This window comes from Dipodomys ordii, unplaced genomic scaffold (assembly GCF_000151885.1).
Source record: "Dipodomys ordii isolate 6190 unplaced genomic scaffold, Dord_2.0 Scaffold50, whole genome shotgun sequence".
In the NCBI taxonomy this organism is placed as follows: Eukaryota; Metazoa; Chordata; class Mammalia; order Rodentia; family Heteromyidae; genus Dipodomys; species Dipodomys ordii.
This window is the reverse complement of record NW_012267266.1, coordinates 3,929,592-3,942,840: the sequence shown is the minus strand read 5'-3', so window position 1 is coordinate 3,942,840 and position 13,249 is coordinate 3,929,592. Positions and strand designations below refer to the sequence as shown.

The 13,249-nt window shown below is 42.5% G+C and overlaps 1 long non-coding RNA gene across 1 annotated transcript; it reads left to right on the top strand.

Annotated features, from left to right (window-relative positions):
• LOC105988737 lies at positions 1–4,430 on the top strand. The gene is made up of 2 exons (XR_001175216.1): positions 1–92; positions 2,707–4,430. It is a non-coding gene; the product is annotated as an uncharacterized LOC105988737 (long non-coding RNA).
• The last annotated feature ends 8,819 nt before the right edge of the window (positions 4,431–13,249 follow it).

Below are 13,249 nucleotides of genomic sequence, written 5' to 3'. Positions count from 1 at the left end.
CTTTTGTCCATCTGTTCTCTGTTGTGTGATCCCAATCCAGATGATCCCTTAGTGCCTGAGATTGCTCGGATCTACAAAACAGATAGAGAAAAGTAAGTATGGCCTGTAGATAGAAAGGTCTCTGTGATAGGATAAAGATGTTATATAAAATCTTCCTTATCTAAGGGCTAAATATGGGCCACATATTTAAAATGAACTACTAAATACTGTCCAAGAGATAGGAGTATTTACATGAAGTATCATAGGTGATACTAATTTTATCTCTTGTTTCATATGACTTTCACTGTCTAGGAACACTCACGTACAGCACATTTACAACAGCTTTGTGTTTTATGCTTGGCCTTTAACACAAAGCATTTAAAATCAAAATACCCTTTTGTCTTCCCTAAGTATTTATAAGTTAATGAGAGAGGGGAATACCATTTTACATAATCTAAAGGAGGAAAATGAATAAATTCCATTAGACATGAAAGCCCCAAATTTCTTCTGTAACAAAACGATGTGGAACTTAGATATTTTAGTATTTTAGAATACTATGAATTATTAAAGAATAATCAGGATAGTAACTGGGCTCCTGTGGTTTATGTCGGTAATCCTTAATCCTAGCTACTCAGGAGGCTGAGATCTAAGGATCGGGGTTCAAAACCAGCCCAGGTGGGAAAGCCCATGAGACTCTTATCTCCAATTAACTGCCAAAAAGCCAAGTTGTGGTTCAAGTTGTAGAGTGCTAGCCTTCAGAAAAAGAGTTGAGGGCTAGCACCCAGGCCCTGAGTTCAAGCCCTAGGACTGGCACACTAAAAAAGAGTAAGAAAGAAGTTCTAACAATTACTTACGTGTTCCATGAGATTATAGGAGGGATTATGTCTTAGAGGTGGGCTTTCCAAGCACTGGTGGCTCACACATGTAATCCTAGCTACTCAGGAGGCTGAGATCCAAGGATTGCAGTTCAAAAAGAGCCCAGGCAAGAAAGTCTGTGATTCTTATCTCCAATTAACACGAGAAAACTAGAAGTGGCACTGTGGTTCAGAGTGGTAGAGTGCTAGCACCTGCGCCCCCAGTTTAAGCCCTACAACAACCAAAAAGAAATAGGCTTTTTCTTTTTCTTTTTCTTTTTTTTTTTTAATGGAACTACACCCGGAATGGAGATTCTAATAGCAGTTGCTTCTACTTAAGTTTTGATTGTGTTTATGTCTGAATAGCATCTATGGTCCTGTATTTCTTGCTGAAATTTTTATTTTTATTTTAAAAAATTGCTTTTAGTCTTTTAGTGTTATTATAAAGGTGATATGCAGAGGAAAAAAGTGTGTGTGTGTGTGGTTGTGTGTGTGTGTGTGTGTGTGTGTGTGTGTGTTCCCAAGAATCATTTATTGAACATTGCTATCTAAAGTGTGTTTTATTGCAGCCAGTTCAGATGGATTGGATAAGTGTCTGGGGGAAAAAAAAATTCATAAAGAAGATCAAGCACACACGTTTGTTCTCCAAAAAACGTTCTTGCTGAAATGAAAATACCTTTACTTGCACAACACAGCAAAGGGGTGGAGGAATAAAAGGAAAACCAAACTTAGAAACAAATTTGAAGAGTTTGCTTTGTCAATCTTAGCTGCTCAGGAGGCATAGATCTGAGGATCACAATTTATAAAATTAGTCTTAATTTGAAAAAACTTTTTTTTTTTTTTTTTGCCAGTCCTGGAGCTTGAACTCAGGGCCTGGGCACTGTCCCTGAGCTTCTTTTGCACAAGGCTAGCACTCTACCACTTGAGCCACAGCACTACTTCTGGCTTTTTCTGTTTATGTGGTACTGAGGAATTGAACCCAGGGCTTCATGTATGCTAAGCAAGCACTCTACCACTAAGCCACATTCCCAGCCTTTGATTAAAATTTTTTGATGGGAAACCATTTCATCTAGTATATAATAATTGTGGATATGAATGCTATTAGAAGGCATAACTTAAATCATTGTAGTAATAATATGGTAGTCAGTAGAACTTTTACATTGCCTGTTTTGTTAACATTGTTCTGATATCTTTGTTTTTGTTTTGTTTTTGAGAAGTATCTCTCATTATGTTGACCCTGAGCTCAAATATTTCTCCTGTCTCAGCCTCTCCAGTAGATAGAACTATAGACATATACCATCATGCCCAAATGTGTATCCTTTCTTCCCCCTCTACCCTTACTTTTAAGTCTTTTTTTTTTTTTTTGCTAATTTTAGTACTGAAATGTTCTTCACCAGCATTCATCTTGTCAAGCAAATTGTTGAAATAAGTCAGAACCAGTTGTATTGTTACAAAAGGAAGTGTTAACATTCATTAGTTAATTTAATGAGGCATACTTATAATCTCAGCCTTAGGAGGCTGAAATAGAGGAATTTCTAGTTTGAGGCTACCCTTGGCTACATAATGAGACCCTATTTCTCCCTTCCCCCACAAAAAATACACACACATGCATATGCCTCAAATGAAGAGTTACAAATCAAGTGTGTACAAAGGTGTGTGTTAGCAAATGTGGTTATATGAAATTGTTTTCCATAGTACAGCACGTCCTGCCGTCACTGAGTGTAGCTGTCTTACTGATATGAGGTATAAAAGTGACTTTGCTTGACTGTCCTAGAAATTGTTGTCCTGAAGTTACTAGATGGGAGAATGAGTGCAATCTGTTGATTATTGACTCCTTACCTATGTTAAGCCAAGCTTCTCTTTGTATGTACAGGTACAACAGAATAGCTCGGGAATGGACTCAGAAGTATGCGATGTAATTAAAGAAATTATTGGATAACCTCTACAAATAAAGATAGGGGAACTCTGAAAGAGAAAGTCCTTTTGATTTCCATTTGACTGCTTTCTATGAGCCCACGCCTCATCTTCCCCTGTGCACATGTTTACCTGATAAAACAGCAGTGCTGCGTGTTGTACATACTTGGAACAACAAACTAGAGATACTGTACTTCTGTACCAACATTGCCTCCTAGCAGAGAAGTATGTGTGTGAAAAGCCAATCTTCCAGGCGTAACCTAGGTGTGAGACAAAAAACTTCACTTATTGGCAGAAATTTGGATAACGGCAAGGTGCGAGGGATGGTGGGCACATGGTGTGTACTTGGATGGGGGAAAGCTCCACTGGCCTGTAGGAAATTGTTTTTAAGTGGAATCCATTTAAAATCAAAACCGTTATGAACAGCAAGGTGAAGAACATGAAGTTTTTTCTGTATTCATTTTCTTCGAAGGACCTACAACTTAGGTGAAAGTTATGACCAACCAGATTAAACTACCCACATCCTGTATTCTAAGGTCTAAGTTTAACTGGTCGACATTTAAATGGATTGGAGCTATTAGTACAAAAAGTGTGATGGGCTTTGTTTCCAACTCTTTTACATTTCCCTACCCTTTCAGTCTTTCATCCTCCCTCTCCCTCTCTCTCTCTCTCTCTCTTTCTCTTTTTTTCTCTCTCTTTTTCTTTCTCTCTCTTTCCATATTCTTTGGTTTGTATGTGGTTTCTCAGTTAATACATAGCTAATAGCTCTTATTTTTCTTATGTTTTTAACTGCTTAGGTCTATTTGGATGTAAGGGTGAAAATTCATTTGATGGAAATACTTGTGTATATTTAAAGACCCAATTGCTCCTCTGGAGCTTGTACGTTCAAGAATGATTAATCTGTGTAATAAACTGATTACTACAGTCATTACATATAATTTTGTGTGAATAGGCTTTTTGATTTTAAGAACTTTGTCTAACTGAGATTAGTGGTGGGTGTTCCCTCACCCCTGAAATGTTTTCATTTATACTGGTTGCATTTTAAAATCATGAAACAATTGCAGTTTACATAGTTGAAAAAAAATACCTTGAGTAATTTTACTGAACAAGATAAAAGGCATCAGCTTAAAGGCATTTTTGTGAAATGTGTATGTGCAGCATTCCAGGAACATGACTGTTACACTAAATAAGAAATTTGCTTTGTTAATGAAACTAAGCTGCATCTCACCAAAACCTTGTGACATTCCCTTGGTACATAGAACATAAAACACGAAGGCATTGCTATTTGGTAAGTGAAGCCTCTGTGACTGTAATTATATAGAGCAACTCTGACCAAACTTGGGAACATGAGCACAATCTTGTATTGGAGAGTCTACGTAATTACTTTGCACTAACATTTGCAGGATGTTCATCCAATTTTAAATTGTACTGTATGTGGCTTTTTAAAGTCTTCCCTTGACTCTAGTAAAATGTAGTTTGAAACTTGTATACTGTGTTTGCCAGAAACATCATTCATGTGAACTAGGCAAGTTATCCCCATTCCCCTTCTTTACCTAATCTATAATTGTAAACCAGGCCAGCCTGAAGGCCATGGCTGATGCTCTCTAGCCATCAGATTCTTTAAAATGCATCTTTACACTCTTGCACAAAAATTGAGGAATAAATATCCACTGCTTTTGTTCACTTGTTCACCTTGTCTCATCTCTCAGTGTCACTGCTCCTTTATCTCAGAACCTACCTATGATATCAGTTGAAAACCCTTTAAAGTTCTGTGATTTTTAGCTATTGGCTGCTTAAAAGCATTTCAAGGATGACTATTAACATCCTTGACCTTGCAGATGAAGTTTGACAATTAGGATGAAAAGTTAGAATTGAGCTCAAAATAATCCTGTGTTCTTCCTATCATGGGCAGTGGGAAATTCAGTCTGTGCATGTGTGTATGGGTTGGTTGGGTTGATGTTTTTTTTTTCCTTTCCCCAGTGATACAGATCAGACCCAGGCCCTTACATATCCACAAGTCAAGTGCTCTCTCACTGAGCTGCATCCTAGTTCGAACTCAGTATTGTGGTTTGGTTTGGTTTTTATGTCAGTCATGGGGCTTGACCTCTTGGTCTGGGCACTGCCCTGAGCTCTTCAGCTCCACTTCTGGTTTTCTGGTGGTTAATTGGAGTTAAGGGTCTCATGGACTTTCCTGCCTGGGCTGACTCTGAACCACAATCCTCAGATCTCAGCTTCCTGAGTAGCTAGGATTACAAGCAGGAACCACTAACAGGGCCTGCCTATTGCACAAATCTTGAAAGCTCATTTTTATTTGTCGTCTTAGTGACCAGATTACTACCATTTGTTAGGTGGTATATAGATATTTTTCAAAACAATGCTTTTAAGTATTGTGCTAAATAAATAAAAGCTGCCATGCTAGTGTACAAGTGCCACATAAAAGGTTTGTATGGTCACAAAAAGTATTAAGTCCTTGAATCCAATTTAGTCTTAACCAATTGAATAGGAAGCATTGAAAGGATTCTTTACATCCATCCCAGGAGATTCTCCCCACCCCACCCCCTTTCTGGAGGCAAGCAGACACAGGAGAAAGATTATTATAAGGTTTATTAGAGGGGGCATATTTCCCAGGAGAGGGAGGGAGGGAGCACATGTCATCCATCCCTATCCAGGAAGCAGGAGGGTCTGTAGGCAGGAAGTGAGTTAGGTGCATCCTCAGGCGGGTGGAGAGGGAGTGGCGGCTGCGTGGTGGGAACTATAGGACTGGGAGAGGTCAGTTTTGGGTAGAGCTGAGGACCAAAGTTGGGCACAATGCTAACATTTCCCCACTTTGTTGTTTAATAAAAATAGGGGTGCCCTGCCAGGGATATGGGCAGAGGTCGTTTCTTCTGGAGCTACTTCTTGATCCTCTATGACAATAGTTATCTAAAATGCAAGACATTAATAAAAGGCAAAAATTGCTCTTAGTAGCCCAGAGGGGCTATCAGGCCTGAGACTGCCTTTTCTGTCTCAGAGACAGCACCGTTCCTGACTCCCCACATCCTGGAGGGGAGGGGTGCAAAACTTCCTGCTTCAGGATTACAGTAACCTGAGGAAGAGGTAGCAGATATTTAAAGGTACCAGGGCTAGCAGGTGTCATAGGCTCGTTTAGCTACTTCCTGCTGGCCTGGGAGCATCGACGAGTCCCTGGAGCTGGGGTCTTTAGGGTCCAGTTTGCATTGGGCAACACAGGGCAGAGTAAGTGATGTCTCTGGTTGCTTGTAGTAACAGGATGGCCATGACATGTTCCCAGGCAATGTCCTGGGGGCTGTTATCCTGTTAACAAACTTTTGGAAAGGCCAGGCAAAAAAACCTGACGAGGTGACAAGGTCAGTTAACATGTATGACATAGGAAAACATACACTGGCCATGGGCCAGAAAAATTCCATTTGGTGCATAAGCCCAGTTGTAGCTCATTACAGGGAAGGAAGAATAACTGAAAGTGGGGCAGGAAGGGGGTGCTAGGGTCTTTTTGCCAACTGGGTAGGGGAGAGCATAATGGACTGGTTGGGAGTAACCAGTCAGAGGCTACCATAAATACAAATAGCAGGTAACAAACAAGACTTTCTGTCCAGTTAGGAGGTAAACAGGTATGGACATTAGGTGGGCAAACAATTTCTCTTGATCTCCCAGCTCTGATTAATTTTGGATTTTTTTCTTTTTTTGGGTCCGGTTGTGGGGCCTGAACTCTGGGCCTGGGCGCTGTCCTCAGCTCTTCAGCTCAAGGCTAGCACTCTACCAATTGAGCCACAGCTCCACTTCTGGCTTTTTTCTTATGTGGTGCTGAGGAATCGAACCCAGGGCCCCGCGCATGCAAGGCAAGTGCTCTACCACTGAGCCATCTTCCCAGCCCCTAACCAGCTCTGATTAATTTTGAAAGAGCAAGTGTAAAGTGATTCCATTTAGGATGTTATTTCCTCTTACTCCTCTCCGCAGTTTTTTGTTGTCAGGACTGACTTCATGCGAGGGGGCAGGGGGAAAGGAGTCTTAGTATCTCCCAGTTGGCATTCACAGGGTATGAACTCAAGGCTTGGGCACTGTCCCTGAGCACTTCTGCTTGAGGCTAGTGCTCTACCACTTAAGAGTCACAATGCCAGTTACAGGTGATACTTAAGAGGTGAGAGTCTCTTGACCCATGCCTCCAGCCTGGCTCTTTGCTGATTAGTGGGGAGATGGAGTTTTAGAGGGATTCTTTGTGCCCAAGCTGGCTTTGAACTGTAGAAAGGAGTCTTTGTTACAAAAGCCCTTTTTATTTCCAATTAAAGTATCATGGAGATCAATGGAGATAGAAATTACCTATAACTTAACAACTGACTAACAATTACTTGCCAGAGTTTTGTAATAACAAAACCACAGTAGATGTTTTTAAACTGCAGCTGATTGGCACACTAAGTACCGCCCATTGCCTCTGGGCAGCCTGTTTAAAATGGCTTATATACAACATGTAACTTTTAACAAACCTGCAGACCGTTTATTGGACTACAGCAGTGTAGCCTGTTAAGCACTCTGGTTTACAGAAGCATCTTTTCTGGCTGGCTGAGGAACCTGATCTGTAGTCACCCCACAAATGCTTACCTGTGTAGGCCTTTAGCGAGATCTCAATAAGGACATAATCTCAGGTCCTCAAACTTTCTTTCCTTAGCAGATGAATTTATGTGGCTGTGCCAGCTCAAAAGTCACTGCCAATTAGGACTTTGAGCAGCAGATACAGGAGGTTTGGGATTTATATCATCCCTCACATTTTACAACCTTAGCTTATACTACCCACTATCACTGATGACTGCCAAGTTCTCTGCCCAGTTATGAGGTAGATAGACATGAGTATTAGAAAGGCTGACAAGCCTTTTAGTTGTATACATGGGTCTTTTCCAGAATTAAGGCTCTATGAGGAAAGCCTACTAAAAGAAAAATAACATTCAGGGTGGTTCTCACCTAGGATCACACAGATCATCTTTCCGGGAGATTCTCTGTCTTTATCATATGTAAAGCTAGTTTAAAGCAAATCTTGATAACTCCTGTAGTAGTTAGAAAGGAATGTTGAAGTTTCCTTTTGTTTGCTTACTTAGTTGCTCCTTTTTTATCCTCTCCCCCCTCCCTCCATGGGGCTTGAACTCTGGACCTGGGCACCATCCCTCAGCTCTTCAGCTCAAGGTGAGTGTTGTACCACTTGAGCCGCAGCACCACTTCCAGTTTTCTGTGGTTAATTGGAGAATAAGAGTCTCTCAGATCTTTCTGCCTGGGCAGGCTTTGAACCGCAATCTCAGGTCTCAACCTCCTAAGTAGCTTGGATTACAGGCATGCGCCACACTGGTACCGGGCTTCTTTCTTTAAGTAATAGCTTGGGTCCTTTTTGAAGTTATAATGGGAGCGACCTCTTTTGATCAGTTTCAGGTATTTGCATGCTCTGCTGTTGGCCAGTATTAGTTAACAGGAGCATTGTCCTGCCAGTTTGTACAAAGATTTGGGGCAGGCATAAGGGTGTATGGGGAGAGGAAAATATGGTCAGAAAGAGAAAGAAACTTTCTCTGCACTGTCCTGACCTAGCAAAAAGCAGAAACTTTTGGAATTTCCTACTTCCAACTGCTGACTTTCTGAGTCATTTATTTTGTGTTGTTTTTTTTTGGGTCTGGTCGTGGGCCCTGAACTCTGGGCCTGGGCGCTGTCCCTCAGCTCTTCAGCTCAAGGCTAGCGCTCTACCACTTGAGCCACAGCGCCACTTCCGGCTTTTTTCTTTTTTCTTATGTGGTGCTGAGGAATCGAACCCAGGGCCTCAGGCATGCAAGGCAAGCACTCTACCACTGAGCCACCTTCCCAGCCCTGAGTCATTTATTTTGAACTCTAGATAAATTGTCAGTAGAAATGGGTTATTTCTGAATTACATTTACAATGCCTTTCCTTGTATGTAGTAAAAGTGAAATTCAGACTATCTCTGTTGTATAGTACCTCAATGCTTAGAGGAGGTTTTTGTTGGCCAAGTTTTTTTTTTTTTAGGGGGAGGGGATGTACTAGAATTTGAACTCAGACTTGTCTTTGCACAGTTTGTTTTTACATTAGTGCTCTACCACTTGAGCTGTGCCTCTAGCCTGGCTTCTGACTGGGGATTGGAGATCTTGGGGTGGGGTTTATTTTGTGGGAGTAGGGGGTCTTTGTATATGTTTGCAACAAGGCTTTAACTCAGGCTGGTACTCTACCACTTGGGCCATACCTTTTCTTCTGGCTTTTTGCTGATTAATTAGAGATGAGAGTTTAGATTTCCTAGCTGGGCTTTGGATCTTTTTCTTTAGATCTCAGCCTTCTAAGTAGCTAGCATTACAGGAGCCAATGCCCACCTTTTCATTTGGCTTTCTTGTTTGTGACTGGCACTCAACATTCTAGCATTTTGCTGGCTCATTGGAAATGGAATCTCTTAGAGTTTCTGCCCTGGCTAGTTTAGAACTGGATCTCAGACTCCTGTGTAGCTGTGGAATGAGCCACCAAGTTCTGGCTGCCTGTAAGATTTGCTCCCTCATTCTCTCTCTCTCTCTCCCCCTTCCTTCCTTCCTTCCTTCCTTCCTTCCCTCTTTCTCTTTTCTTTTTCTTTCTTTCTCTGTGTCTGTGTGTGTGTGTGTGTAACTAGTGCTGTTACTGAGGCTTGAACTCAGGCCTTAGACACTGTCCTTTAGCTTTGCAAAAGGCAGGCATTCTATCACTTTAGCCACAACTCCAATTCTGGGTCTTCCACGGTTAATTGGAAATATGAGTCTCACAGACTTTCCTACCTGAACTGAGATTCTTAGATCTCATCCTCTGTGTAGTTAGGATTACAGGTATTAAAAAAACCATTGCTAGCCGGGCGCTGGTGGCTCACGCCTGTAATCCTAGCTACTCAGGAGGCTGAGATCTGAGGATCACGGTTCAAAGCCAGCCCGGGCAGGAGAGACGGTGAGACTCCTATCTCCAATAAACCACCAGAAAACCGGAAGTGGCGCTGTAGCTCAAGTGGTAGAGCACTCGCCTTGAGCTGAAGAGCTGAGGGACAGCGCCCAGGCCCAGAGTTCAGGCCCCACGACCGACAAAAAAAAAAAAAAACATTGCTGCCTGTTTTGTCTGTGAGACTTTAAAGGAACATTTTCTGGCTCTTCTATATTATGAACATACTTTCTTTCCTTTCAAATCAGGAATAAGCATATGTACTACTCATGGCCAATTCTTACTAAAGTTAAGGCTCCTTTGATTCTTCTTTGTCCCTTTCTGAAACATTGTTTCAACTGAGTTTGCTGGGTGGGATATATAGAGAAGGTAAATTTCCTTCCTCCCCCTCCTCCCCTTTCCTTCCCTTTCCTTTCCTTGTTGGTTGTGGGCCTTGAACTCTGGGCCTGGGCGCAGTCCCTCAGCTCTTCAGCCTAAGACTAGCACTCTTACCACTTGAGCCACAGCACCACTTCTGGTTTTCTGGTAGTTAATTACAAGTCTCACAGACTTTCCTGCCCAGGAAGTCTTTGAACCACGATCCTGAGATCTCAGCCTTGTGAGTAGGATTACAGGTGTGAGCCACAGCAAGAAAGTAAATTTTCAATATGAAAATAGTTGAAGCAGGGCTGGGAAGGTGGCTTAGTGGTAGAGCACTTGCCTTGTATGCATGAGGCCCTGGGTTCAATACCTCAGCACCACATAAGCAAAAAGAAAAAAGCCAGAAGTAGCGATGTGGCTCAAGTGGTAGAGTGCTAGCCTTGAGCTGAAGAGCTGAGGGACAGCGCCCAGGCCCAGAGTTCAGGCCCCATGACCGGACCCCCCCCAAAAAAAATAGTTGAAGCAAACTATAGCACAGTATGTATTTATCTGTATGTATGCAAGCAGATAGAAAAATACATAAAGCATTCTTGGATCCTGGCCCCTATTTTTTTCTTCCTATTGTACATGGACTTAAAACTAGCTTTCCCTAGTTCTCTTACTCCACAGAAACCTTCCTTAAAAGCTTTTCCCAGGCACCATAACATCACTTAACTAAGGTCAGTAAAGTTCTTTGTAGTCAGGATCCTCATTACTTCTAGACCAGTTCTTAGGGTGGGATTACAAGTAGGAAAATTAGAGAGAAGGGGCTGGGAAGGTGGCTCAGTGGTAGAGCGCTTGCCTTGCATAAATGAGGCCCTGGGTTCAATTCCCAGCACCACATAAGCAAAAAGAAAAAAAGCTGGAAGTGGCGCTGTGGCTCAAGTGGTAGAGCGCTAGCCTTGAGCTGAAGAGCTGAGGGACAGCGCCCAGGCCCAGAGTTCAGGCCCCACGACCAGACCCCCCCCCCAAAAAAAAAAAGAAAATTAGAAGCACATTGTCAGGGCTAATATTCATGAAACAATTCCTCCTTCTGTGCTATATTTTAGTATAAGTGGGAAAGTCAAACATTTGGGCTAAAGCCTTTAAGGCTTCGTTAAAAAAAAAAAAAAAAGGCTTCATTGACTCACCATCCAGCCTTTTCTTGTTGTGGGGCCTGAACTCAGGGCCTGCATGTTGTTCCTGAGCTGTTTTTTTGCTCAAGACTAGTGCTCTACCAGCTTTGTTCTTTCTAAGTGACTATTCCTGTGCTGGTCAAGGCATTTTTGTGACAAGTGATCACTTTTTTCTCTTTACATTAGTTGTGGAGTTTGATCCAATCCAAAAGCATAGTGTAATTTGCTTGTTAGCAGATGTAAAACTATATGAATATCTTAGCACCAGTATAGCAGTTAACCATTGGTCTTTGAATGGTTGGTTATTGGGTGCTAGTACTGGGGCTTAGACTCAGGGCCTAGCCTAGCACTCTCACTTGGTTTTCTCCCTCAAAGCTGGTACTCTTAACACTTGAGCAGTGTAAGGTCCATTCCTGGACGGCGAACAGACCTCGCCCAGTACCTGCGTTACCTAGGCAACTGGGACACCTGGAAGAGGTCACATCCGCATCCGCTGAGGTCACATCTTAACCTGATGTGGCCACACCTTTCTCCCACCTGACCCCACTTCCCTTTACCTGGACACACCCTTCCACACCCCCTACCCTATATAAGGCCAAACCCGGGGCCAGACCGCCCCTTTTCCTTTGCCAGCTGCGTGGAGTGCCAACCTTGCCTGGTCCCAGCAGGTCTACTGAATAAACCCCTTACCTGAATACCACGTGCGTGGTGCTGTTCTTACTCGAATACCTCTTTTTAAAAACCTAACAAGCAGTACCTTCACTTCCTCCTTGTTTTTAACCTATATGTAGAACAGACTTTTACAATGCTGGGACACTTGATTGCTCTATTTCTATTCTGAAAGCAAATGGTTCATCACTTGTAGCAAAAACACAAGTTAGCTACTGAATATGCAGGCTTGGACTTACATGCTACAGAGAAGTGAAAAGTGGGTGTGGGTGGAAAAGTGGGTGTGGGTGGGTGGGTAGAAGAGATCAAGTCTCACTTTGTTGCCCTGACTGGTCTCAAACTTTGGGCTCCAACAGTTTCTGTTTCTGCCCTAAATTATAAGCCCTCTAGAGAACAAAAATGAATAAGGGGAGGATTTTGTTAAGGTAGAACAGCTACTCCCCAAATTGCTAACTTTCTTGGGTTTGTTATCCCAGTATGACATTTGTGCACTAGAGCCAGCACCATCTCAGACATGAGATTCCCCACTAATTAGCAAAAAGCAAGGCTGACTACCTACCAGCAGGGGTGTCTAGCATTTTTTTCTTGACTAATAAGAGACAATGTTGGTTTGACTCATCTAAGCAGTTTCTCTTTCCATCACTGCCATCTTGGAAGGTGTAGCTACCTGCAGGATGTTGTGCAAAGAATTGAAGGTGACTGGTCTCATTAGAGGGCATTTTGGACTTCCAGTTACCTGTTGGAAAGTCGAGGAGAAACCACGAAAATCATAGCTGTCTTATCCTTTGGAAGGACAGCTCCAACTCAGCTTAGCTCAGCCCTCTTGTAGTGCAAATAAGGCAAGAACAAAAGATAAATGTAGGGGAGTTTCTGGTGCATGCCTGGAATCCTAGCTACTCAGGAGGCTGAGATCAGAGGATTGCAGTTCAAAGTCAGTCCGGGCAGGAAAGTCTGAGACTCTTATCTCCAATAAACCACCAGAACACCGGAAGTGGCACTGTGCCTCAAGTAGTAGAGCGCTCACCTTGAGCTGAAGAGCTGAGGTACAGCGCCCTACAACCAAAAGAAAAAAGTTATGGGACAGGGGATGTAGAACAACTGCTCTGACACATTGTGTCTTGAGCTTGGTTCCTACTTTCCCACCCTCTGTTAATCCTTGACTCACAGGTGGAGATGTCCAAAATGTTTACCAATGTAGGGAGTGATGATGGCTTTGGTGTCTTGAGTGGGTGCTAGTGCCTGAGTGGCCAGCAGAGGGCAGTAGTGACATAGTTTTTTTTTAAAAAAACAACTATAAGGTGCATGGTCAATTTAGGGACAAAACCTGAGAGGCTTTTGTGGATTTGGGGTGGAGAGGCTTCTTTGGGGTTTGGT